A 24,222-nucleotide genomic window follows, 5' to 3' on the forward strand; every position below is an offset into this window, starting at 1 on the left:
TTTTTGGTCCTTTAAATTTTTCCGCGAATAAACAACGTGGTTTAGGACTTGTCGCCAGGACGCTTGCGGCGTCACCGTGGTAACAGCCCTCTATTACCAATGATTGGCCGGCCCGTGGGAATGTTTCAATCCCCTCTGTGGAATGATTGGTCGGTGGGCGGTCTGTGGAACCGTGAGAGTCTGCATCGTTCCGGGTTATTGTCAGTTTCGGCAGCTCGGTGCAGGGGAAAGGAAGAACGCCTATGAGAAACAGAAAGCTGCACGAAACATCCAAATTATTCATCCGTCATAATCGCTAACCGCTGGTTAATTCGATTTATGACTGGAACGATACGTAGGAGTAATTTTGGACCAATTTTTGTATTTTGAAAACAAGATTTTTATTCCAGGGGAAAGAGGTCTACGAGCAAGGGATGAAGGAACAGCCGCGGAGAACCAGTCAAACAAACAGAGCTTTATCATCAAGAATACATACCGTTAACTAATCTTTGCTAGCTTCAATTGATCAAAAGGATTTGGCCTTAAAAACTGTTCGGGGACCCAGTTCTTCAGTTTCAGCGAATTATTTTAGGCAGCTCCAGCTAGCTGCACTGGCAGCCTTGTATGAGAAAATTAGCTGCACATAGCAGGTGGATCCGATTGAATTATAAAGCACTTATCCATTTGTATCAATCATCGCTGTGTAGGGGAAACATAATATTTGCTGTTGGATTTATATTTGTCGGCGACAAATTGTCGCTCGCTTCCTTTTAAGATATCGTACTGTACAGATTGTCTCCGAAAACTGAAATATAGCCTACGACGAAGGAAACGGGCAAGAGAAGCTGGATCGTTTCGATACTTTGTTTCGGAGAGCAAAAGGTTCAGTAGCTATATGCATTGGCAGAGACCGCAGTTAATCGGAACGATTAACTAACGCGTTCCCTTCCTGGAATTGCTGACGGTGAGCTTTTTCTTCCCGTCTTTTCTCCATTGAAACAAGCAAAGAAACGTCTCAGAACAACCACATTTGTCCGTCTGGATTACTGGATCGCGGAGAAAACCAAATCACTAAGCGAGCGTCGATTTGGAACTTGATTCATTGTCCACTGCCATTGTGTCCTATCGCGGTGACATATGAAATAGGGGCAGAAGTAAACTGGACCGTTTCAGCGCAAGGGAAAGTAGGGAAATAAAGATTTAGGATTACTACTGAATTCTGGAATACGGGATGAAACCTTTGATTTCTCTCTGGACCGCAACGTTCTGAAGCAGATTGCACGGCGCAGCAACCTGCATGGAATTCTAGCCTGCACCACCAAACGATTTATGGTAAATATTCGTCTCCTTTTGTCCTTTAACTCGAGCGGCGCCAGATGTTACCTTTTAAAACATTGGTCTTACCGCATCTTTTTTGCTAAGTAGATTGAGTTTTGTGTAGTTTTTGGTTCAGTCTCGGATACGCCGCCGTATTCAAGTTGGCTACGTGTTCGTAGGTCATGTGTGGAAATGATTGCGTATAGCTAACGAGGGCAGTTGTATGTAAATCTTTGGCGCTTTTGTTACATATAAATTGTCGGTCGAATAGAAATGAGAAGCAAGAGGTGTTCTCGGAAATGCGAGTTGCCTTTCAAGCAAATACCCTTTAATTGTTCTCAGAGATTCATGTGCAACCTGCAATAAAGGAAGTGCTGTAAAATCAAGGTGTCAGAATCTGAATGGCTGTAGGAATTGCTTTGATGTGTAATATTGGCCTTTTAAAAGATCCCTAGCAATTACATATACTGCCGGGACGTGGATGGGAGGAATTGCACCTATGGCAAAACAGCTAGGTAATATTTGGCTGGCGAGATCCTCAGAGTTGAGGTGTGAAATTCTTTTTTACACGCCCCAATGTGTCAAATTATTTTCAGAGAACGGTGACGGGAAATTGTTACAGCAGCAATTAGCTGGCTAATGCTTTTCAACCCTGACCGTTACTGTCGCCCTGTTTTCCTTATTAAGTCTCAAGGAAAGTTATTACGGCTCTAAGACGTTGTTGATTAAGGCTCGAATTTCCTGTGAGACTAAACATATATGCCGGGAGCCGACCATAATTAACAGTTTGAAAAAAGGCAAAATCAATAAATCTGGAAAGTTCCAAAATTGGATAAACCGGCGTGCGTGTATTTGCAAAACATTTTATGTTCCTTTTGACGGTTTCCACAAAATTATTTGAATAAGATCAACACCCAAGCTAAATGTGCCCTGGGCTGTATTGGAAATTGGGGCAGTTTCCAAGAACAGGCTGTTTGCATATCTCAACAATCTAATCTTTAAACACACTCACAAGAAGGCAGGTTAAAGTGTACCCGGCGGCACATGGTTTCATTTGACTATGAGTACAGGTCAGTTGAAAAAGGCGTTTTGTAAGCGAGTGGCAGTATGGCACTGTTCCTTGTTATTATTTATTTATTTACTGTTGCATTCTAAACTTGTCTGGGGTTCACTTGCTTTCGAGTGTACTCAGTATGAAAGAACTGAAACTTTGAAGTAAGTTTCTACCGATCTGTAGTATGTAGCTTTTCCCACGACTTTATTTATTTAATATTAGACAATCAGTTTTGGCGTACATGTTTTAAAAGCTTATTTTGAATATGCGCCACATGTTGCTGTAATATTTCGCACGTAATCATTTGACTGTAGCATCTATGTGTCACAGTAGTTAAGAACAATGGTGAGATGCTTTTTCGAATTGGCTCCGGCAGGGGCTGAAGCACCAGCTATTTACTTTTACTGCCGGGTTCATTAGTTATGTGCGTGTTTGGTGCTTTCAGTTGGATGCAGTAATTTTTTGGAACGTTGTCGTTATTTTAAATGCCGTTTACAAAGGATTGACATGTTGCGTCAGGGACGTTCTTCATGCTTATATTATGGGTATGGTAAGCAGCAAAGATTCGCCTTTTTCAGTGCCAAATAGCAGCGTGCTATATGCAATTTATGGAAAATCGTACCCTTAGCAATTTCATCGCTGCAAGTTGTTAAAGGGTATTTTACGGGGCTGTTTATTTTAACCACCCGTATCTGCTGACCCAAGGCTTGTACAACATTTTGTAACGCATAAAAAGCAGCTATTTGAGAAGTTTGTTTCAGAAAGGGCAAAGGATAGATACAGTTAACGACAAAATTTTAAATAGGAGTGTAGTCTTGTGTAATTTGGGCTTTTGCACATATTGGTCTTTCATTATAAAGACATCGTTGTAACTATTCTAGCTGTAAATACATGCTTCTAAGTGGAACAGTGGGGAATATCGTCATACCTTCTGTTCCCCTTGACTTAACTTGTTTTGTTTTAAAACTAAACTAACAGAATGAAAAATTGTTTTACCACTAATGACCTTTTTTCTCTGTGTCAGTATTTCTCCACTGCCTTCTTTTACCTTTACAGTTTTAAACCATTCACATGTTAATCAATTCAGTGTTTTGCAACATAAAAAAATTCATTCATGCACGAATTATTATACTGCACTTGTCATTGTCATTAGTGCCTTGTGCATTCTGAATTGACCTGGAGAAGGTTGTCTGCTAAATGACAAAAAAAAGATAAAACTGGGCTTGGTGTTGAAATTTTTTTGTTATTCCTGGGTGACGAGATGGTACTTGTCATGGGATGATGACTCCTATCACGCTGTGGCTGAATATAATGGCACTGCCGCACCGCGGTTGGTTTTTGGTTGCAAGACATCAGTTATCACTCTGAAGGCTCTCTTCCTGCCTGCTGTACCTGAGGGCTTGGCGAGCTCCGGAGATGACATTGAATCTAACAGGGTCTCTCTGCATAAAGGAGCCCGGCACCTCTCGTCATTGGCAGCATACACCTGCCACACTGCCTGTTCTGTTCTATTGAATAAAACATCCGGTGATGTATGAGGCCTCGGCTACAGCCTCACCTGGGGGGAGAGAATCGCCTCATTTACTCCCCTACTGTACATTTATGACCTGCTGAGCAAATTGTGCCCGTATTAGCTATGTGGCTGTTTCTTTCCTAAACAAATTACGTCTCCTCAGCCTTGCACTGGCCTTAACTCAATGTGATGTGTCGACCATGGGGTATCCAGAATGGCCTAATATCTAGGTCACTGAATTACCTCTTGGTTTCTTTTTCTGTCTCTTGCTCTGTCTACTTTTTTCCTTTTTTGCTATGACTCATGTTGCCCCCTTAAAAGCTCCAAGTCTGTCAATAAACACACTGGCCTTGCAGCATTTTAGTTTGCTATTAAATTTGAAGTAATTGCAGTTTTTTCTGAGGGAAGTGACTTTATTAATATATCATAGTTTGACAGCTAATTAGCTTTACTGGTCTTATCTCAATTCTGTCAAGTTCATGTGGTTTGAATGGTTGTGGTTAAAAATCTTGACTTCGGTATATCACTCTGACAAGCGTAATACAGTTTAAAGATGACTTAATGAGTGTGAAATTCCCCTTTCTTTGACTTTTAGGGGTATCATTTTTGGAAATTAAACCAAGTGGAAGAGTTGAAGGACACAGTTAACATTAGGAAGACATCTTTATGCAAGGAACATTAGTTGTGAACCAGGGCTTTTTAAAGACAGCCCCCTTAAACTTCTCAGTTTCAAATTTGATTGATTGATGGCAATAAAACAATTCAGTGAGTATATTCTGTAATCATTAATACTTTAATCTGCAGAATAGTACGATCTGCTTATGAATATCTTTAGCATAGCTGCGCTTTAATTTCCTGTTCAGTGTCTTAATCTCTTTTTTCCCCATAGTGGCATTATTGTTGCAGTCTTTTGTAATGGCATTGGCCCATAAACTAGAGCAAAGTGTCTCAGACAGGGCAAAATGCAGCTGCAGACAGGGGAGTCCTGTGTTGCGTGTGTGTATGTGTCAGTCGGGGGGAGGGGTGGAGAGGGGGATGTCTCTAGTTGCTTTTCCATGCCTGATCAGAGTTGTCCAACCATCCCCCCTGAATTTACTGTATTTGGGACCTCTGCTCCTGTTCCCTTCACGCTCTGTCTCGTTCCCCACATTTCGCTGTGTGGTCTGGGGCCTGCTGTGCTCTCTGCTCTGCTTGTCTTTGTGTCCCGTGTTGTCACCTTATGACATGCCTCACTTGGCCAAGTGTCCACCCCCAAGGGCCGGCCAATCCGATCGCCCCCACCCTTCTCATACGGTGTTGTGCCTGCACGTTATCCCTGGACTTTCCTATCTATTGGAATCTGTCCTTCCCGCAACCCGCAGAGTCAGTGTTCTCGGGTGAACACCTTGTCTTTTGTCTGTCATTAGCTGTGTCCTTGAACTTTTTTTTCCTCAAACGTACCCAAATTGTATTCATTGAGTCCTGAGCAAAGCTTTTCAGCACTGTGTTTATTCCAAGTGTTTTTTTTTGTGTCCACTTTGCAGTGGCCTAACAGCTTGCCTTTTCTTTTAAATAAAACTGAAAATATGTAATTGGCACAAGCTGTGCATCTCTCACCTGGAAGTTAATCACTGTGGAATTATAAAGTGACCCTGGAGTTTTTAATGGCATTTTAGTTTTTGGGCAAAAAAAGCATCTACAGAATGGGCAATCTGCACAGGTGCTTGTGTGTGTTTTTCCAAAAGCTGCCATTTTCTGACTCCGTCGCAGTTCATTTCTGAAGCGGTGCATGCTGTGCTCTGTGGCATAGAGGTCGTTGCAGTGGGAGGTCTGTGGCAATTGGAGGGGGGGGGGGGGGGTGGAGGGCAGCGCCCTGTGCCGACCCCCCCCCCCTTCCCCTCCAGATCTTTCTCACCTGAGATCCCGGCTTGGGCTCAGCCCTCTCCCCCAGCTGCTCCATCACACCCGACAGCCGTCTGCCAGGGTACACGCCATCACCCTCTCCCATTCCCCTGGCGTTACTCCCCAGATCACAGACACTGTTTGCACAAAGCAATGCGTTCCGTGTTTGCACTGAAAGGGTACATTTCGTCTCGCTCTTATGATCTGTAATGGGTTCTCTGCGCAGCTCCGGTCGAGTTTGTGGTTAAATGAAGCTGTTGGAAATGATGAAATTTTCCATCTCTGTTTTTTGTGCATTAATGTGTGCAGAGAAGGATTACAGTATTTGCCTGTTCCGTGCTGTCTGTTTAGTGATGATGCGAAGAGGAGGAGCAGGCAGGGGGTTGGTGGCATGTTGTGGCATTGTGCTGATGTTCTGAGTCCTGTGCTTTATCTGTGTTCATAGTGGTGCATGTCCTGGATTACGGTCCTTTCACTGTGAGTAATGTGACTAACAGGTGTTAACCTGATATGACCATGCAGAATCTGCATAAGCAGGATCTGTCTTTTTTTTTTTTTTACTTTATAGTCTGCCTCCAATGGGAAAGGGTCTTCATTATGGGGAGTGACAAGTGTGGCGATGTGTCTGTTTGATTCCTCTCTCAGGCGTAGATTCCCAGGACTCTGCAAGACAAATGCTTTATTCCATCTTACTCAAACCAGTCACTTGGATGTTGCTCGTGGCAGGCGTTTGGGTGTCGTTATTACTGCTTTGCTAACTTCCAACGCTCCTTACAGGCTTGTCTGGAGATTAACAGATTTCAAAAAGCAAACGAACGGACCGCTACTGGGATCTCTCTTTCCTGCTTGTGGAAAAAAATCTCAACGAATCTGAAGCTGTGCTGGCTGTCGGTCCTCAGGGACGAACTGAGCATCAAAGCGTTTCCCTTTAGTTGAAACTGATGCATCCCACGTGGCATTATGATTGTCAGAATGATTGATTTCTGTTGGTTTCATCTAGTTGATGTTGAGCGGTGTCTGAAATGAATAAATTGCATTTCGACTATTCTTCATGGTTTATTTAATTCGCTTTTTCCCCCTCTGACTCTCTAATATGCAGTGTGGGTCTAGAGGAACAAAGTGCAGCGGGTGGGGTAAATTCAGGGTGCAGTGGATGAACGTGGCGGCAGCGCTGCCGTAACGACAACTCTGCAAGAAAACCTCCTTTGCTAGGGCATCTGTTTGCTAATCATCCACGAAAGATTTTTCTCCCTGTATCACGCCTCTGGGGCTCCAAAGCTGATTGGAGATGATACAGGATTGGTGTCCTTCGCTATCAGCGACAGACTGCTTTCATACTGGGCTAGGGGGATAACTCCAGCTTAAATGGGGTACAAATTAGAGCATGCTGCTGAGCCTGCATACTGTGCCCAGGCACTTTTATTGCTTATCGACTCAAGAAGCGATGGAGACATGTTGCTTTCCGCATCAAAAAAAAAAAGATTGTTTGGAGAGTAAACGGTGACCTCTTAAAACAACGACCCTACCTCTGCTCATAGGCACATTGATTTTCTTGCCCGTCAATGTTCTGCGGGATACAAGCAGAAACATGCCATATGCAATTGATCTTCAGCAAGGGGTGGGAAGAGACAGGGATGAGGGAACACTGGGAATGATGGATTGATCTGGGTACACACCTCTAGCTCATGCTTATTTATCAATAAGCTGGAAACGCAGGGAAAGCGAATGACTGCCCATCTCTGCCAGCACATGAATATGTGCATATGTTGATGCAGTGCATACTGTTCTTTGTAGGCGTGGAAAAGCTTGAGAACCGTGCAGAAACTTGAAGACTTCTGAAGCTTTATTTCTGAGATAGCTCCTTATTGAAGGTTTTTTTTTTTTTTTTACAGCCTGAGGATGGATGTTTTGATCCTATGGTTTTGTTTGAATAATCCTTCTACGTTGCTGTACTGTAAACTTGCCCTGTTAGGGCGCCATCAGATTTTTCACAGCTGTTGAGGAAGATCTGCTTTGAACATTGAGCTAAGAGATGCAAGCCATCCCCTTAATCTCTGCAAGGTTTCATTCGCCGCTGTGAGCTGTGTGTGTAGGGGGTTGTTCTTACTACGATGGCCCTCTTCTCTTTGATAGCAGGACCCAGATCACCGTAAAGGTGTGCTCGGCATCCAGCCAGTGAAAGCAGTAACGAGATCTGGGAAAAAAGGGCTCTTCTCAGTTGGTGAAGCTCAGATGGTCTAAGATTCTCCTTTTCAGATTTTTTTTGAGGCATTCAGACTGAAGCTCTGGAGAAAGTGGTGTTTGAGAGAATATTGATCTGTCTGTTCACCTAATAATCTCTCTCTCTCTCTCTCTCTCTCTCTCTCTCTCTCTCTCTCTCTCTCTCTCTCTCTCTCTCTCTCTCTCTCTCTCCCTCTCTCTCTCTCCCTCTCTCTGCCTCTCTCTCTCTCTCCTCCATCTCTGTCTCTCACTGCCCTTTTCTGTGTATTGTTAGGGTTCTGAGGTTTCTTGTAATGTCTTTGAAAATGTATGGATTCTCGATGCTCCTTTCCGGAGAGGAAAAACAAAGAAAGAATGTATTTTTTTTTCCATTGGCAATGAACATCCCCTTTACAATGCTGCTGATAGAATTCTGATATAGAATTCAAGAAATAACAAAGCAAAAATGACCATTCTATAAATGATTCACTGGAATAAGTGATTATGGGGCAGTATTATTTATTCCCCACATTTCCAGTCCCTGCAGCCATTTAAGTTGGTTTGCTCTGACAGCATTTCACAATGAAAGCGCAATGTTCTGTACATATCAGCAGATGTATACAAGTAATGGAGGCAGTAAATGGCTCCGGGGAAAATATTAGCCTATTCTGTCAATGGAATGGCAAATGGGTTCTAGCAGAGTTAATGGATCAGAGTTTGCTGTGTATAATTACATTGCAACGGTGCTAAAATGAGCTACAGAATGCAATTTGGATGTTTTTTGTTATTCTGAATGCCTGTGTGTGTGTGTGTGTTTGCAGACATTGGGATTGTAACAATGGGGGGGGGGGGGGGGGGGGGGAATGTCAATAGCAAATGGATAGCACTTTGAGGGGGTGACTCACTCGCCCGTCTACCGTTAGCGGCTATGATGAAGAGAAACTGTTACCCAATTCTGGTGGCATACTGTAAGGTAATGGAATTTCCACTGACTGGAGAAAACAATAGCAACTGTGCTGTAATTGCCAAAGCCATTCCTCTCCCTTTCTAACATGGCAACATGATTTAATAAAACTCCAGAGATTCCTATCTGTTATTTCCAGGCCAGAGCTCGCTGCCTCCCGTGGCAACAGAAGCTTGCGCAGTGAAATGCGTACAACTCACCTACCAGCTTTCAGTCCGACTAACTTTGGGTGTGTTTGCAAAGGGGATTCATTTGCTTTTATAATGTTTTGAATGCTGGGAACCCCCCCCCCCCCCCCAGCGACCAGTGACCACAGCAGTGGAGAGCGAAAGTCCCTCCTTATTGACTGCCTCCTCATCCCTGGGCTGCTGGTAGCGAGGAATTTCCGTCATTTTCTCCTGTGTTATTACTTGTGTCAAAGGGTACAAAATCCCTGCGATATTGCGCCCGCAGGCCCTCCAGGCTCCACTCATGCAGCCTGTGTTCATATGCAGAAACTTAGAAAGGCAAGCATGAAGACACACATGGGTGTGCACACACTCGCGTGCACACACACACACACACACACACACACACTCTCTCCCTCTCTCTCCCTCTCTCTCCCCCCCTCTCCTTTTCTCTCAGCCTTGTTTTATTACCTCCTGGCTGGTGGAATTGCTTTCCTCCCTCGAGTGAGGCAGGCAAAGCCGGCTTTATTGTGTTAACCTATTTGTGTGTCAAGAGCGATTGCGGCGTTCTTTATCTCTGTTTGTATTTGGTCGGGAGGGAGCGGAGGGGGTGCAAGCAGGAGAGCAGGGAAAGGGGACCCGAGTTAGACGGATGGCCGGTCACCTCGCTCCACTCCCAGGGATAATGACTGGTTGCTAAGCAATTTTTTCCCCCTGCATCCACAGTAATCACTTTTTATCTCCCAAAGATGTCATGCATAATTATAAGCCGGCTGCCATCTTTTGAAATCTGCCTAATGGGTCTTTTAATTTATTTGGGTGGGGTGGGATAGGGTGGGGGTGCTGGAGGTGAGGTGGGTAAGGGGTGGATAGATTGTGAGTGGGGATGCATAGGCTGAGGGTTTCCTAGATTACGGCATGGCAGGCAGGACCCCCCCGTATGTACATACACACATCCCAGTGATTACGTTCAGTGTGTTGGCTTATTTACTTATTTGAGTTTATTTTCCCCTTTCTAATTTATGCCTATACTGCCATGTTGATTGCGTTTTGCAAAGCGGCATTATCTGCCTTGCAGGGTAGGCAGTCTGCAGAGGTCACTCTGGATTAATCTGCGGAGCAGAGCTGTTTTCTCCGGGAACAGTGGGGCTTCTGTGCCGCCCCGGTGGAGATGGCGAGATCATTAGATGAAGTTCTCCCCGTGTGAATGTCCTGAGGGGGGACCCTTGCCTGGGCTCTTTTGTGAGCTCTTAGTTTTATTAACATTTTTATTGAGTTGAAGGAATCGCTGACCCTTAATGGCATAATGAATTGTCCCACTTGCACTGTAGCTTAGGGGAAATAAGAGTTTTGGCAGACATCGGCTCCTACACTGAGCATATCCTCTGCATATAATCTCTGTGGAGGCTGTGTGGACGTTTGTACACTTTGTGTGTGTATGTGTGTGTATGTGTGTGTGTGTGTGTGTGTGTGTGTCTGTGTCTGTGTGTGCGCACGTGCATGTGCATGTGTATGTGTGTGTGTGTGTGTGGGCGCTTCTTCACGTGTGTGCGTGTATGTTCAGGGTTCAGCGAATATTGGTAGCAGCCACTCTGGATTAATTAAACAGCCTCTTTGAGTATAATTGTTTTGTTGGTATTGTTTTGGGAATGAATGCAGAACTAGCTCTCAACATGTTTTTTCCTCTATGTACCCCTCTTAGATTTTTTTTATGTTCCAATGATTTGAGATGAAAACCTATTTCCCAGTATGGAAAAGTGACTGCGATGGTAATAAGCACTGTAGTGTTTATATAACAGCATGAAGGCACATTATCTTTGCCTGACCCCAATTTACTTAGCCCCTTACATCCTGCAGTCATTGATGTTTTTATAGCCCTGTCTGCCAATAGCCTCTCATAATTGTATCCAATTATCTTTCCTGCTTTTGGGAAAAAACTTTCTTGTATAAATCTGTAAAAAAAAGAGCTATTGGGGTATTTGAGTCTTGTAGCACATTTGACTTAAGTCAAAATTGTTTAGGTAGTTTTATGCAGATATAATTTTTCCAGTGCATTACTGGATGAATCCAGTAATTGAAGGGCATGTTATGGGGGTGAGTTTATTAAGTGTTGGTTCTTCTGCACAGACACATCCCCTTCCAGTGGGGCCCACCTCTCCTCATCCATGTTCGCTCAGATTTGAGCTCAGCAGTGTATTTCTCTGGAGAGGCCCATGTAGCGTTGCTAAACTTGACAGCCTGCCTTGTTCCTAGAGACATCTTCCAGCCACAGACGTGTGCAGCACCCCCCTCGGGTCCTTGAGCCCCCCAGCCCCCCCCCCCCCCCCCCAACAACACGCTCCCTTGCATGTTTCTGATGCCGTCTCTGTGAACAGCTGCCCAGCTGTCACCTGGGCCCAGCCAATCAGCCGTGCCCGTCTGCAACATCTGCGGAGGCCGAGGAGATGCCGGCGTGCTGTGATGCTGTCCTGCTCCCAGTGGACCGTGGAATCACGTCAGATCATTTCACCATGCACTTAAACTTATTGTACAGACAGCCTGGCTGTCAATGTCCATCCACGGGCCTCTGGCCTTCGTAAATGGGATGTGTCCTTTGTGTTCATTTCCTCTTTTTTCTTATTAGCCGTTTCTCTAAAGTGTCTGTGACCAAGTGGCTGTTATGCACTTTATGGCTTTCCTGGAGTAGCAGCTCGTCACTCAATCCAAATGGTTGTTCTTTGAGGTATATTGTAGTTCTTTGTGATGTTTGGGGTTTTGAAATTGAATATATTAATATAGTGTCACAAGAAGGTGACATCTTCACGTTTCGTGTCGACACCGTTGGGACCAGCCTGTCCTCGAAAGATCATTCTCAGATGAAGAGCGGCGGTTTCTGACCCAGCAGTGAAAAATCGTAGATTCGTAGATGTTTGGATGTGAAGCGTATTCCCCCCCACCTCATCCTCACGTCTTCTCCAATTATTAGCTCCACGTTCTCCAGCTCATTTTGACGCCTCTGTGCACGTGCGTCTCCACAGACTCCAGTATGAATTCCCCCTTGCAGCCTCCGCTCCGGAGCATTTCGGAGGGAGGAGGGCCTATTTATGGCTCCTTGTAAACAAAGTCCCAGCGAGTGAGGTGTAATGGCCTGGAACTGAAGAAGACCCACTGGGAGCTTCCTTCCGTCATGTCCCCCCCTGCCCCCCCGACTCCCCATCCCTCCCCTTCCGTCTTCTTGGCAGCACAGATTTCTCCGAAGAGACGGGAGCAAGGCAGGAGGCAGCGGAGAGCCACCGTAGCGTCAAGCCGCATGAACGGAAAACCACACACAGGCCCCTCCGCAGACCGGGAGACAGATCTGCAGGCCAGGTTCTGTGAAGCTGGATGCGCGTTCCCCTCCTCCCATGGGGCTTCTTGTAGAGGGGGGAAAAAACAGCTGTTCTCTTCTTTATTACCGTGGTTTTCTGATATATGTTCCCATTTGGGATACAGTTCTGGGGCCAGTGCTGCGTGGTTCTGCATGAGTTGGTCAGGGAGGAGATGGAAAGGTAGTCTAACTATGATGTCCACTCTTGTGAATGGGTTAAAGTGGTTTAGAAACATTACAACATGATTCAAATATCCCAATATATAGTTGCTGAAGCTTGATTTTTTTTCAATATCTTTTGATATAGATCAGATATTCTTGTCCGTGTCAACAGACCCATTAGAACCACTAGATTCTCACTTTCTGTCCTGCTACAGTGCTAAAACACACCGATCATGCATAACTGCCTTTTTTCAGAGATGGTCGCAAAAGCTTAAATGGGGTTTGAGCGGAGTTTGATTGATCTACTGTGTTTGAGCTCAGAAGCTGCATGAATGTCTCCAATTAAGTGTCACTTAGACTTGTCTTTTAACAAAACTGCCATTCTGTTCCCCGTCTCTGGTGACAGCCCTTCGTTGCAAATTGAAATGGGGGAATTGTGAAGAAGACATCCGGTGATTATGCATTGTGCCGTGATTGAAGGGCGAAGCTGCCGTCTGAAGGCGAAGCGAAATTCCATATGGCTCGGGAGAAACCTTTCTATTCCCCCCCCACACGCTCAAACCTTCAACAACCTCAATTAAATGAAGAAAAAAAATCCACTGATTATGATCTATTGTTTAGTTATTCAAATCTCTCAACTGATGTTGGCTGTTGTGATTGGCAGCGGGGGGGTTTGAAAGGGGAGGGGTCTGCGGCTCTCACCCGTCAGACCCCCGGCAGCTCGCTTGTGACGGTGACATTGGTTGTCTTCGTCGCTTTGTGTTGTCACTTCTTTTTTTTTTTTTTTTTGCGGCGCTGGGCGGAAACCTTTACGATCGTATTTCTGCCATAGCGGGATCCTTTTAATCTCTTAAATAAGGGTCAGACTGTGGCCGTATTGTGTGGCAGAATGAAGAAAGCCCACTGAGACGACACTGAAGGGCTTTAAAGGAAACAGGGTCTGCTTGTGCCCTCTCTGCAGCAGGAAACTTAACCTGCTCAAAAATGGCTAATATTAGAAATCGAATCCATCACTAGCGTTGCTCAAGGTCTGGGTACTGACAACAATCTGTGTGTAGCCGATACTCTCCGGGCCACCAGTTTGTTTCTCTAGTCTCCTCTGAAACAGCTGAATGTGATCATATCTGCCCAACATGGAGGAATAAAGATGTCTTTTTTTGGAACAGAAGGATGGATCCTGCCCATCAGAGGCTTCATTGTCTCCACATGAAGAAAGTAACCTTGGAAAAGAAACCTTGTTTTCATCCACGACGCCAGCCCATTTAACAGTGTCCATGCTGATGAAATAGCAAAGCATTGAGATTTCATGGTTTCCATTCATATACATAAATAAAGCCAGGTTGGGCTTTCTCAGAGCATATGCTTATGATTTCCATGGAAAAACAATGAGCAAAACAGTGGCGTGGTGTTTTAAATGTTGGGGCCATTAATTTCTTGTTGGAGGGGGGGGTGTCATTCATTATGAATAATGTTGTAGAGAAATGTTTTTCATATGGCTTACACACACAGGCATAGCTGTCCAGTTGTAATAAAGCATTGCCTTGTCACTGAGCTAAATTATTCCCTTTAAAGGCAAACTTTAAAGGCAGGGGCAGGTCTGCAGTAGCAAGAGACAGGCGGATTGAAGGTTTTAATTACAAGTATCAAAAGAAAACAGGCTGATACTTAGACACAGCCGAAATGTTTATTGGCCTGTATAAGGCACCCATTAAACATTTGCTAGGAGACAATATACTGGTGAGAGAAGACATAACAATTCTTTCTTGCGTGTCTGCACGCAAAACCAATTTTTTATTATTTTTTTGATTTTTGAAGTTTTTTTTTTCTTCTCCAGTTCAAAACAATAGAGTTCCCAGGAAATGTAAACAGTATTTTGTTTGAGCGGTGGCGTCTCTCGTTCAGCATTATTCAGACTTTTTTTTTGATGTTGTCGGCGTCCCAGTGTCCTTGTCTCCCCCGATGGGGACGTGGCACTCCCTGCTCTTAGAAACCAGATCCTCCCTGACCGGCATGTCCAGGCCATGCTTTGTGATGGCCCTATCACTGCCACCTGATAGGACTCTCCCTGAGCCAGACCCCCCGGTCAATGGAGCGGGATTGACTTTCCCCTCCAGCTAATCACCCGCACTCCAGAGATCACTCCCCATTCCTAGGGCCCAGACCCACTCATCTGCAGAGCTTAGCTGCAGGGCATTTAGCAGCTAAGTAATCTAAAAGAAGTCAAAATGGGGGGAAAAGGCAGTCCCTTACAGTATCTACTAGGTTGTAGAATTTTTTTGAATCTTGAGTTTTTGTGTCACTTTTTATCTGGTTCCTAGCTATGACCACATGCCTTGTGTTGGTACAAAAATGGTTTCATGTGCTGCTGACCATGGACTGCATTGATGTAAAAATGCTACACATGCAGTTTGTGTGAATTTATGAGATCCTCAGTTTGTGCTGGGACTGGATTGTTGAAGTCCATAGAAGGAGAACTTTGTCATACTTAAGTTGCAGGCGGACCCGTAGATACGGCTAGCAGTTTGAAGACTACTGTGTGTTTGAGTGTGTGTGCGTGTGCTAGTTCCCCCTGGCCTTGCAAAAGTGTGTGAGAAGGGATGTCTCTTTCATTCTTGTTTACTGTCGATTAGGTTAAAAGCTAACACTGCTGTCCCAGGCTCTGTGGTCTCCCATCCCCTCTCCACAATGTCTGTATGCACTCCTCGAGGGAAGATGGGGTGATGGCATGCAACTGTGAACTGAAAGCCAGTCTTTCAGCATTTTCAGTTTTTTTTTTTTTTTTTATGGCCCTCGCATAGCTTTACCGAGCACATGCGTTTCAGAAAAAAGTGCGTTCTCAGCCAGACCTCACTTTTGACCTGCTGGCCATTGTTTTCATTGGGGGGTGGGTGGAGGCCGCCCTGCCGGCGCGATCCTTCACTCAATGGCGGGTCCATCTGTCGGCTCTGCGACGCAGGGCCTGCAACCGGGCCTCCTTCGCTCTCTGTGTGAGCTGTGAAAAGAGCCATCTTGGGGGCCGGGTTGAATAGGGCCTAAGACAGCAGCGAAGGGGTGTTCCTCCCAACACAAACACAGCCGGCTGGGGCGTGTGGAGGATGAGAGGCCCTCCTTGCGCCTGTTCACAGGCCCCCAAGCGACAGGGTCACCTTGTCCCCAAACAAGTGGGGGGCGGGGAGGGGTGGAGAGAGGGGGAGATGGAGGGGCACCATAACGCCCCATCAGGGAAGGGGGCAGTGGCCTAGGCTGTGGGTGCATTTATCTGCCATCTCCCCCCCCCCTTTCAGATGCCTGCTTTCCATTGACTACTCAATCCAGCCTGTCTTATCTGATATCCCCCCACAAAAGCAAGCTTTTAATTTTTTTTTACCTTAGAAGAAGTGTAACAATCCCTTTTCAGGTCAAATTAAGCTTCTGGCTAATAAAATGGGGCGTGTATAGCTTTGGGGTGGGGGTAGGGGGAGTTGTTTTAGTGGCTGTGTGGAAATGAAAGCCTCTCAGTTTCCTTATGTTGTTGTTAGCTGTCGGGCCTCGACGCACTTATGATATTTGTTAGCGGCTCTAAAGTGAGGTTTGTTTACTGGCAAGGCATTCCAAAGTAATTGAAATCCTTGGATATTTTGACAGTTGGTTTATCTTGAGTGAGCAGTGCAGCGTGAAGAGGGACCAGGCCTTCATGCCGAAGCCCTGGGAGCACCTTCACCCTGCCACATTACTGTTTGGTCGCCGCCTTCGTTATTTGAACGTTGACTGCTTCTGGTATTCATTCCATCTGTCTTATTGCTGCCGTCTCCTTTGTCCGTCATCTCAAGCAGATCTTGGTATCACCAGTGGTCTTGTTCCTTCTTTGTATCCTCCCATTACATTCGGGGACAATAATCAATAGAACCCTCGCAGTATGCGGCTTGTGTGAAGGCCTTGGACTTTGAAGATTTCTCTTGTCAGATTCTCACCGGTGTTATAATTGTTTGTTTTGCCTGTTTGGCTGTTTCATGTACCTGCTTTGTGAATGTCTCTTTCACAACCATATGTTGTCACTGAATACACAGAGCATATATATATATATATGATGATCATCTTATACGTATGATCATGTTGCGTTGTGATGCTTCTTTGTTTGCAGAAGGCTCATGTTTGTTGCGATTGTTCTCCGCTTCATGTTTGTCTGAGATATACTTTGATGCTCCTCTGTTGATTCTTACTTAAATTCCTTTATTTATTCACTGTTTTGGTAACACAATGTGCTTTCTTCTAAGGCAACTGCATGTACAGTATTGGATGATTTATGGTAATGACACAAAATTCGCACTGGGACTGAATTCCCATCAGCCAGCATTGTCTCTTAAACCAGTTGTCTATTGCTTGGATTCAAGAAGAGTATAATTTATATTGTATATTTATATATATATATACAATGCATATACTTATGTTCAAAGTGCAACAAAATACACAATATCAGAGGTTATAACACTCAAAACTTTTCACCCATGAATCTGGAAAAAAAAAAGATGTCCTGAATTCCCCTAATGTGGAAGTATTTATTCTTTCAGTGATGCTGACCTCTTTCTAAACGTTTTTTTTTTTTCCTTTTGTTTGGTTCCTCTGCTCTGTGTCTAAGTTGGTCTGTGATGTTGGAGCAAGTAAAATCCAAGAAAATTGAATTTGGTCTCTTTCAATTGCGGGAGCAGTTTGTCATGACTCTGCTGTGAACATCCTGGAATTAAAAGTGCTTGCAGCCCCAGCCCCTCATCCCAGAGACTCAGCAGAGATTAATAACACACATTTTATACCACCTTATGAAAAAGGGTACGCCGTTTGCCGAAATGAGTGTCATTAAATAACCCTTACCCTATAATGATATTTCTTGAATATTAAAACAGAGGGTGTATAATTCACTCAAGCAAACAGGCATTCCAGAACCAATTGCAGAGCATGTTTTTAAGCTTGGTACAGTCCATCTTTCACTTTTGTGTAATGTATAGTCACAGATATTTTGTATGTTGATGAGAGTTCATTTTGGATATTTTTGAAGGTGCATGGTCCAAAATGGAACATCCATAGCCGTAGTAATGCCGTCAGGTCCTGAAACCCCTGTTTAGGACCACCTAGACTAGGAAATGCGGAGTGTGGATGGAACGCAGGAGCTGAATATCTGGTCATAATAAAGAATATATATAGTATGGTAGAGTTAATGGTAATTATATAAGCCTGCCTTTTTTCTGGCCTGGTAAGAAGGACATAATTAATGCTGTGGTCTGTAACGCTGGGACTGTAAATCCTTTCATAATCTCAAAATGAGAGCGAACGCTCTCTCCAAAGCTGTTACCGGGTGTGGATGGTGTCAGAAAGCAAAATGGTTTTCCCCTCGGTCGAAAAAGTCTGAAAAGAGTAAGTAATATTCCATTTGCTGAAACGCGTCGGTTGTTGGGAGTTAATGCCGCGTGCAGTGTAGCGCCGGGCCCCATTTAGTCTAACAGCCAGCTGGAGCCATCGGTTGGAGGCAGGTGACGGACTGGAAGAGGGAATCGATTACTGACCCACTCTCTGACGAGAGCTCTTACACGCTCGAGAACCCGTTTACGCCAGAACCGACCCTTGTGTTTGCAAGGAGTCCAATGGTGGGCTCGATTCTCCTGCTGAACAAGATTTTCTGCCTCTTAACTGTCCAGCTGGACAATTGGGGAATTTGGAAGGGGCAGGGGCGATCATCACTTGCCCTCTTTAGAATAGTGTCTCCAGACGCGTCCTGATTTGACTCATTTGTTTTATTGGGCTAAATGTCGGCCTGTTTGTGCTGGAAGAATAATAACGGACCTTAGAAGACATGAAGGATAAAGGAGGGAAATGAGCCAGTAAGTGATTGTAGATGTCTTAATCGGAGTGGCAGTGTGAATAATAAATGTCATGGGCAGCATAGCTGGTGAATTAATTCCTGATATCACCCGACCTTCAGATTTTATGAATATGAGGAGACGGACTGGGAACAAGGTAAAAAAAAAAAAAACTGCGGGAACCAGACTTTTCTCTCTTTGTCTGTGGTAGTATAATCACAATTGGGTTTCAGACAGAGTTCCTCTCGTCTTTAATTCATGCTCTTTCTCTCTCTCTTTTTCTCTTTGATTTAGCTAATGTACATATTGGACCTGTCTGTCATGTGAGGTTGGCTTGTTTATTTCCCATGACAGCTTGCTGAAACGTATTGAATTCCGCCTACAAAGCAGGAACGCTGCAGGAGTTGCTGATTTCTCCCTGTTTTTATGGGGATAAATGGATTGGCCGACTGACAGCCTGACGGTTGGATTGGAGCGGTGTGCCTCCGTCCACTGAGGATTGCAGCTGTCTGTTCCAGTTTGGCCCCCTGTTCTTCTCGCTGTAGCTCAATGTGATTGTTTACAGTTCAGGCCCATTGAAGTGGGCCAGCAGGGGGAATATCTGCGTGGAGGACCGCGAAAGGTTGGTAACGGGGCGCGTCAAGGTTTATTGCTTTTCTCCTCCTCAGTCGGCCGAGGTTCTCCTTCCGAGCAGCCCCGCCATGGACCCGGCCCTCCAGATGTGCGAGCTGACATCTATCAGCCGCCACATGTGGACCGCACACGTTGTTTAGAGCGGTCAAGATTCGACTCCAGACTGCCCCCCCAGTTGAGGCAGGAGGTCAGTGTGACCTCTCTTGACCCTCAGCTGCACTGGTAGTCACTTGCAGTCCTACACTTCCCTTCACCGCCTTTCCTGGAGTCTCCACGTAAGCCTGAAGGCAGCACCCTCAACCCGCCCCCTCCTGGGCCCTCGCGATACCCTCCGTTTTCAGACTGTTTCGGTGTCGGGGGGAAGTGTACGACATTATTCAGCGCTCCCTTTGTTTACCTCCTAATGGAAACACTCCCCGGCTATCTTCCCCAGCCAGGAGCTAATTTCTGACAAGCATAGTGAGGCTCTCTGCTTTTTTTCCCCCCTTCCCTTCAACGGTTTTATCGCGGTGCCTCAGCAGCCAAAACCCCCCGGCTGGGTGAAGCAGGCGCATGTCTGCCTTTTGTGTCTCTCTCGGCTTGCATCGGAGCCCTGACGCGACTCCCTTTCTATTAACATGATTTAAGCCACCAGTGCTCTCCCCCCTCCCCAATCCCACCAAATGCAGCGTCCGGCCGCGCTAGGACAGGTATTCGCCCCGCCAAAGATTGAGCGAGAAATCTACGTGGCCCAGACGAGTGGCGGCTGATTCGGGAGGCGAGCCCCTCCGTGGGGGGAAAAAAAACTGCAGTGACAGCACAATGAATAAATTGAATAGGCTCCCATAGTAAATTGTCTATCGCTTGTGACAAACGATCTGATGGGAGTGTGCAGGCTTCCGACGTTTACATCCCAATAGAGCCGTGAATAACCGTTCCTATCTCCACGCTGCTTAGCACAGGCCCAGCCGCTTAATAATTTATACAGTGTGAAATATTTCTCGGCTCAGATCTGCTGTCGAGCTGCCATTGCCATTTCCAGGGGCGTCCCTGCGGTGCTAATTTGGGGACGACGACGTGTGCTGATTTCCAAAGGCGCTCGCTGAGGAAAAAGGGCCTCTTTCCTCTTCCCTCTTTTTTCCCCTTCTCTCGTTCAACCTGCTGAAAGGGGGGGAGGCGTGGTTGGGGTGAGCTCTCAGTTGGTGTTTAACCCCTCTGTGAACCAGGCGAGAGAGAGAGAGAGAGGGAGAGTCAAACGCCATTAAATCTGACCTGGCAGGAACACTAGTGACTTTGGGGAAAGTGCGAGTTTGCGAACCCGTTAAGTAGATTTTGCTGTTGCCCTCTGTGCATGGACACCAGCACTCACTCAGTTTGTTTGGTTGGTTGGGGTTGGGGGGGGGGGGTGTTTGGAGGTATCCAGCATACGGTGTTATGGCCATTAGCATGGGTGAAAGATTTCCCCTTCAGCCCTGGCTGGGATCCCAGACCAGGTCAGAGATACAGAGGCCACCTGGCCTCTTTCCCCTTTGGTCTCTGGCAACAGGTTCTTCAGCAATCCATCTGTTAGACATTGCTGAAGTGAGATGTAATTTGTGGCCCAAAGACTGCGTAGACATGGGGAACAATTGGCTCTTTGTTATATTTTCAAAAACTGTTTTTTTTTTTTTTGTTTTATTTTTTGAAAATATTAATGCTCATGTTATGAGTGATTTTGTTACATTGTTAAGAAAATAACAGAGATGTAATAACTCTTCACCAACTATTGTTCAAAATAATAATGGTCTCCATTGTGTAGCAGGGGAATTGCTGCATGCATTTCCTTTGTGTAAGGCACACGGTTAGTGGCTTTGTTTGCCTGTTCCACACTTTAGCCTGGTAAAAAACTGGGTTTCTCACATATTCGGCTCTGATACCAATTATGCAAACTATTAAAAATTTAAGGAGGACAGTCTTTTATAATTTAATCCTAAAGTAATAGATTCCATTAAAAATGCATGAGAGGAGCTTTATAGATGAAACTAGAATTAGTGTCTATCAAATACTGTATTCCCAGCCACACAAGGGATGGGGGTTATCTTTTCATTATTCTAATAGGATCTGATTTCAAGTGAGTGGGAGTCTTTCCGTGGCAAGATACCATGCAGTGGCCAACAGTATCATGGTAGGTAGAAAAGACTATGCACATGGAAAGCTAAATGAGAGCTTTGATTTACACTAATACCCCAGTCCCATTTTGGGATACAGTGCTGAAGGAAATGTTTGAGATTTGCTCATATTCTCTTATCTGTATGAAACCGTACTGGTCAGGCACTCAGTTCAGTTTTTGTGGTTGTGTTTGTTGTGTTTTTTTATTATTATTTGCTCACAGATATGTGAGAATCAGAAGTCCCCCCCCCCCCCCGCCAACTCCCTGTTGTTTACTTGGTAGGCTTTTGTTTTTCCCCCACCAAAAACCATTCTCTGTTTAATATAGCCGGGCTGAAAACCATGCAGCTGAAAGAACTCATAAGTTCATGACCTGAATGTGTTGAGTTGTAGCCCTTTTACCAGCTCCAGTGCTCTAGGGCCTGGTTGTCAGTTGGTGAAAAGCAGGCCTCTCTCAGCACAGCTTGTCCTCACAGATTTGGGCATTACTCACTCCAGCGAATAATGCCAACCACTACTCGAGAACTCCCAACTTAGGTGTGCAGCTCTTGGGCTGTTCTTTCCCTATCCTGTTTTGAGGCTTTTTTGTTCTGTTAAAAATACAAATGTCAGTGATTTTCACTCAGAGTAGCTGGGTTCGCTCAGATATTGGCAGTTATTCATGTAGTAGGCATTCAGGGAGCTCTAGCTGCCTTTTTTGGTTAATATCTATCAATGAAAGTAGGCATTCAGGGAGCTCTAACTGCCATTTTTGGTTAATATCTATCAATGGAAGTAATGAAAAGTACAGCCAGAAATAAAAGAAATGTTAAGCTTTTTTCATGACAAATTTTACATAGGAGAGCTAACTAATAACTTTTTTCATTGCAGCACATTCCTCTGTATTTTCTTATTAATTGTACCTCCATGGAATAAATTGATAATATCTGTTGAAAGGTCAAGAGGAAGCCGGCTGTGTTTGAAGTGCTTATCCCAGGGTAGGGTACCAGAAACGTGACACCTTAATATTGGCAGCTGGGGCAGAGGGGATTAGTATGGAGCAGTGCAGCCTGGGGATGATTTGGGGATATTGAATTCATAATGCACCACGTATATCAAAAAGTGTCTTGATATATTAAAAAAAAGTTTTTTAAGCTGCCTAGTCCAATCCCCATTTTCAACAGAAATGCATATTAAAAGATTTTTTGAAAAAGTAAATTAAAAAAGCCGGAGGGGTCAACACTCGGGGAAAAAAAAGGAAAGTCAAGGAAGGTTTAACGCCCCGCTGGTGCATTTTAAAAGTCACCGGCCTCATCCGTATAATCTAATCTGGGGCCTGTGGTTTTGGGCAGCTCCTGCATGGGGAAGGGAGACAGAGGCTCCTGTCTAATCCTCGCGATTCTCGCCAGCCCAGAGATCACACAGCCGGGCGAAGACGATTACCATCCAGCTCTCTCATGCTAATGTAATCTCTAACTAGATCTTCAGAAAAAAGAGGGGGGAAAAAAGAGAGCCCAGCTAAAATGGGTTTTTAGATTAACATTTAATTATTAACAGGACCCTAGTTGAAAGGCCTGGGGTCAGGAGTGAGTGTGTGTGTGTGTGTGTGTGTGTGTGTGTGAGAGAGAGAGAGAGAGAGAGAGAGAGAGAGGGGGAGAGAGAGCAAGAGGAAAGGAGAGAGTATTAAAACCATTTCTCTCTGCATTAGACAGCACTAAGTGCAGAGGAAAGCAGGAGTGAAGGAGAGGATAGAGAGCCGAAGGTCGCTTGTTGGTACAACAGAAGCATGGCGTGTTTTATTACTGCCTTCGGCAAGGTGTCAAGCAGGGGGAAAAGGCTCCTTTTTTATTTGCGTTAATATGCAGGAATTTATAGAATGCAGCCTTGTGATGGGGAAGGAAAGGGTACCGCAGCCTCCATCTGCACTAATTACTGGATCTTGGCAGTGCTGCTTGTTTTCAGTGAAGGACAGACCTTGGTCCAGTAACTGCATGGGCCACATGAGCAGACATTTCCTTTATGGTGTTTGGAGAGGGGGGAGTAAAAGTTTCTGGGGCCTGATAAACTGAACCTCACCTTTTTGTATATTGCTGTAGAAGGCACAAGCAACAAACTGGAATGATGTAGGGGTGTAACCTGACGTGTAGGAATGATTAAAATTGAAATTCAGGGCCCTAGGGCCCCCGGTATATGTGAAATTCATTAGTTAAAGAAAGAATGCCTGAGACCTGTTTACTCAGGAAAGCTCTTGTGCAATGAGAAATGACAGACCTGGGAAGTATGAACCAGTGTTAACTTTGCTTTGGCATTATTTTATTATGAGGGATGGATCTAAGATCAACTGACAAACCTGTGTAGAAGGATTGTCACAGTTAGTCAAAAGCTTGGTGTGCTGGCTTGTTTTTAGTTCATGCTATTAGTATGGAGTTATCCCAGACAGAGTTTGGTTCTTCCTTTAACTGAAAAGCATGTACACCCCTTGAAATATTGCTGTGTGCTACAAGGGTCTATTTGTTAAAAGGACAGGGTGATGCCTGCAGTAGGATTCCCAAAAGGCTTTAAAAAACAGTTTAATTGGTTCAGTTGTTTCATGAGAAAGGAAATTGTGTCCTTTCGGCAAACAAAAAAAAGAAAGAAAATAGAGGACCAGGTCTGTGGAAAAATATATCTGTTTACATCGAAGTCAATATCTTTTTGGTCACGCTCTCATTGATTTTCTGCAAAAATGGACAAAGTGAGGTCTTTTGTCATTGAAACTGACAAACGGAGGCTTTTGGGAAGACCAAGCCTCCAAACACACTGCTCATCTCCTTTTGCAAAGTGACCTTTTTAATCTTGGCACACAAAGCCAGGCCTTGCCGGAACATCACCAAGATAATGGCCAGCCAGTCCCGTGGCTCTTAAAATTGGACACCTTTTCACGCCAAAAAGAGGGGGGAAACTTATCAAAATCCTTGGGAGAGAGGAGATAATCAGACAGCACGTGGGTGCGCTATCTCTCCGACAAACCCTCACCAGGCCACATTCTGTGATAAGGGGGGCTTATCTACTGCCGGTGTCACGGAAAGTGCCA

At 45.0% G+C, this 24,222-nt stretch overlaps 1 protein-coding gene across 1 annotated transcript in view; it reads left to right on the plus strand.

Moving 5' to 3' along the window:
* Positions 1-219: 219 nt before the first annotated feature.
* Positions 220-24,222, plus strand: part of fam222a (family with sequence similarity 222 member A) — a 58,749-nt gene continuing 34,746 nt past the window's right edge. Inside the window, exon 1 of the mRNA XM_036527362.1 lies at positions 220-1,311. The gene's annotated coding sequence lies outside the window, so the exon portion shown is untranslated. The remainder of the gene's footprint in view (positions 1,312-24,222) is intronic.

Source organism: Megalops cyprinoides, chromosome 4 (genome assembly GCF_013368585.1).
Source record: "Megalops cyprinoides isolate fMegCyp1 chromosome 4, fMegCyp1.pri, whole genome shotgun sequence".
Lineage (NCBI taxonomy): Eukaryota > Metazoa > Chordata > Actinopteri > Elopiformes > Megalopidae > Megalops > Megalops cyprinoides.